We start from the raw sequence: 4690 nt of genomic DNA, 5'->3' as shown, positions 1-4690 counted from the left end.
TGACCTAAATCAGTCAAGTTCACATGGTAGCAGTCAAACAGCAGGTTTGAAGGGGTCAGGGAGGGCTCAATTAAAGCGAGCAGAAAATATATCATTCAATTATGGTAGTAGTTGAATAATACTAAGGCCACAATTTATGCACACACAGCACCTTTCAGAGCTTGTTGCTAATTCAGTTCTTAACCAAATTGAAAACCGTTAACATTTTTGAAGAGGACTGGTCCTTAGCTATATTTGGGTATAGAAAAAATTGAGATTTGATCCAGTAGAAAAAAGTTTACATTAAAATTTGTAGCAATGTTATAAGAGAGTAAGTAATGGCACCAATAAAGTTTAGATCTAAATAACTTTTTTTTATCTTAAAAGCAAAATATACTTATCTTAGCTTCAATGATAGAAGAAAGCATGAAGGATTTTATAGTTTTGGTCCCATGCAACAAAAATTTGTATCAAAAAAGTTGTGAGGTAAAATATCATGAAAAAAATATAAAGCAAAAAATTGGATTTAAGTATAATTAATTTTTTATTTTAAAAACAAACTATATTTTAATTAAGCTTAAATGACAGAGCTCAATTCAAGGAATTTCATGGTATCACTCGCATATCATGAAGTTTTAAAAGAAAAAGTTATGAGTGTTTGTTTCTCAAATTTGAGGGTGATAATATAGTTCTATACTTTTTTATGAATATAGTTCTATAAGGGGACTTTTAATATATGTCACCGGTGTCATTGAGGTAAAGAAAAAATTATCAATGACACCACTAATTGACACATTTGACACATTATTAATTAGCATAGAAGCATAGCCTGGAAAAAACATGAATTACATGGAAAAATGTGAGGACAAGTTATTACACTTGGAAAAGTTCAGGACAACTTATTACATCTGGTAATGTACAGAACAAGAAAAAATTTTAAATATTGCAGCTAAGGATAAAATTTGAATATTAAAAATTATTTGATTTTAATTTACAAAGTAACATTATAATTAAAAAAGGGTACCATCATTTTGTTAAACTATTAACACACTAGAATACTTAAAAAATAAGAGCCAGGAGCACCAATATAGCTAAAGTTTTATGCAAAGGAGAATAGTATATATGGTAGACAAATTCATTATGTTAAAAATAGGCATTGGGTCAAGACTAAAAATGTGAAGACGTGGCAATGACTCAAGCAAATTTTACTGTGAATTTGTTGTTATAAGTAGATTTTACTGTAATATATAACTAATTTTTGCATTATTATATTTATTTACTAACTAATTATGTACTACTTTTATTTAGTTCAGTCATTTGACTGTGGCCATGCTGGGGCACTGCCTTTAGTCAAGCAAATCGACCCCAGGACTTATTCTCTGTGAGCCTAGTACTTATCCTATCGGTCTCTTATGCTGAACCGCTAAGTTACGGGGACGTAAACACATCAACATCGATTGTCAAGCGATGATGGGGGAACAAACACAGACACAAACATATACACACACACACACACATATATATGACATTGGACACTAAACTCTGCTTGCAAAGACATGTTGGGGCAAGTGAAATCGAAATTGTAACTGAACCATACTCGATGACTGGCACCTGCGCCAGTGGAGCACTAACAGCACTGTCCGAGCGTGTTTATTGCCAGAGCAGCTGTCTGGCTTCCATGTTAGTGGCCCGTAAATAGTACCATTTGAGTGTAATCGTTACCAGTGTCGCCTTCTAGCACTTGTGCTGGAGGCATGTTAGAAAATCCTTCGAGCGAGGTCGTTGCCAGTGCCACTGGACTGGCTCCCGTGCAGGTGGCACGTAAAAAACACCTTTTGAGCATGGCCGTTGCCAGTACCGTGTGACTGGCCCTTGTGCCGGTGGCATGTAAAAGCACCATTCGGAGTGGTTGGCGTTAGGAAGGGCATCCAGCTGTAGAAACTCTGCCAGATCAGACTGGAGCCTGGTGCAGCCTTCTGGCTTGCCAGTCCTCAGTCAAATCGTCCAACTCATGCTAGAATGGAAAGTGGACGTTAAACGATGATGATGATGATGAGGCTTCTTTTAAATTAGAATTCTACTATAACCTATTTTCAAATTTCCAATTATTAATTAATAATTTTAAAAAATGAATTTTTTTAAAGTGCAAAGTATATTTTGAGTTATTTTTAATTTTTAATAGAAGTAACAAGTAATTACAAATAGAAGTAATAACTTGTAATAACATTTTTAGTTTTAATAAAAGCTAATATTTTCTAAATTTAAATATTTTATTTGAAATTTTATCCTTAGCTGCAATACTTTTAAGTAAAAATTTTCTTGTTCTGTACTTTACCTGAACTTTTTCAAGTGTAATAACTTGTCCTGTACTTTTCCAGGTTTATAATCTTAAGAATATCATTTCTCTTGCTCATATTTTTCCATGTAATATAAAATATGTCCCATATGGAATTGAAGAGACTATAGTTCAAATGAGGACTCAATACACATATTATATAATGCAAGTTTATTAGTAGCAAAAGGCTCAAAGTAGAGCGTGTGTGTATATATATATATATATATATATATATATACACACGCACTTTTATACACATTTACACATATGTGCATGCACACACACACAAACTATATGTGACAATATCTAATGTATTCAGAATTTGAATGCATGTGCTCAGAATTCAACCCTTGATGACCTGAATCCAGTCATTCTACCAACTGGACCTGCAAAACAGATGAGCTCTCTGTAAGGCCTCTTGCTACTAATAAACATAAACACTCTACACAATACATGTATTAAATCCTCAGTTGAACTATGGTCTTTGCAGTTCCATTCTGGGCATAATGAATATATATGTAGGTATGTGTGTGCATGGATGTACATGTATTTACTAATCAGTATAAAAAATGCATTTTGTTGCCACCAAGTAGGGATCTTCTTTTAAATGGGAAAGATGTTAGAATTGTAGAAATATTAGAGATAGGAAAAAAAGGAAACGTTGTCTTGTTGTTGACATTTGAATTGGGAGTGAATGATAGAACTAGGGCTCAAAAGTTGCATCAATTTCTACAATAATACCTGCAAAAAGACCAGCTTTAAAAGAGTAGCTTTTGATTCTTTTCTCATTTGAAAATGTTTGCTCTCATTTTAGTGTTGAAAGGAGAGAGAGGAACAAAAAACTATATAGATTCACAAACTTTTCTTAAGCCTCTAAATATTTTTAAACTTTCTTTTTGCCAAGAATTATGATCTACTGAAGAGTAGTTTCCTATTATCTTTATCAAACTCATAAAAGGATTTGAGGTCAGCTACAAGTTACTCAGATATATGTTAGAGTGTTCTCCTGCTTTACAGCAATGAGTGATTCCAAGACAGACCACACAGTGGATCCTACTATTACCTCTTCAATTTTGCTGAAACACAGCACAAGGATAAATCTGAGTGGAGGGGGAGATTCCAAAGAATTTATCCAAATTTTACAAAACTTATGAACAGAGTCATTTTGAGGTCAAGCACTGACCTTACATTTTTCAAATTACCTTATGTGTGTGTGTGTGTGTGTGTGTGTATGTATGTATATATAAAATCATATAATCTGTAGATTCCAAAAATGTTTTTGATGCAGGATAAAAAATGAAAATTTCAAAAATAAATTAATATCGGAAGTGACCATTTAACTTCTCAAATACTGAATTTTAGAAAATTCATTGATCTGTCATTTCTCTGCTATAATCAATTTTAACATATTGTGTATAGGCCTTTGTACAGGGTAAAACATGATTTCAGTAGTATTTGGCTTTCTGTATTTCAATATGAACACCTAATTTTAGATATATATACTTTTATATAGCTCACTAAAAGGGGAAAGTAATGATAGTATGAAAAATGCAAGATCAACATTTGATCTCAAAATGATTTCACTGGTAAGTTATGGACAGTTGATGAAATTTAGCTAAAATCTTGGGAATTGTTTTAGCTCCAAACCTATCCTCATGCCACATTTCAGTCCATCTGAAAATATGTTACTTTTTAAGTTTAACTGGCTGATTTGTTCTGGAATTACCTCCAATGAACTGTATTTCATCAGAGCACCTATACACAGCTATATGAACTCTGTTAGTGTCTTTGTCTTGGAAATCACAAAACATTCAATAAGATATGAAGCATTAACTTCTTTAAGCAACAGGCCAAGGAAATCAACTATAACTTTCTCCACACCAAAAGTCAAAGTTTAAAAATAAATCAAAAATAATGTTTGCATGTATAATAACACTTTTGAGATTTTACTGAAGAATTTTATAAATCCATCAGATAAATATTCTTACTTGTTGACTATTATTAGAATAAATTTTTGGAATTTGTTTCTTCTACCTTCAAGCAATTACAACTGTTACTTATTTCTAATCTTTCCTTTTGTTTAGGTATTTTTCTGAGTTCTTCCAGATTACAGGTAAATGTTTGAAAAATTATTTGGCATAAAAGAAGTTTTCCTGAATGAATATGAAGCAGAAAATATAATCGAAAGATATAAACTGTTTCCACCATTTGTTTTAAAATGTAAACTTGGTACCACTATTGTGGCTTGCATATCAAATGTCTTTCTTGTTTTGAAACTGGTAAATAGTTGACACAAAACTCGTAAACAATATTAAGATTTCAACAAAGGCACACCTTTATTCATAAAAATGAAACAAAAAAAAAAAAAAAAAAAAT

This window comes from Octopus bimaculoides, chromosome 14 (genome assembly GCF_001194135.2).
Source record: "Octopus bimaculoides isolate UCB-OBI-ISO-001 chromosome 14, ASM119413v2, whole genome shotgun sequence".
Lineage (NCBI taxonomy): Eukaryota > Metazoa > Mollusca > Cephalopoda > Octopoda > Octopodidae > Octopus > Octopus bimaculoides.
The sequence above is the reverse complement of the archived record's forward strand: the minus strand, read 5'-3'. Positions refer to the sequence as shown.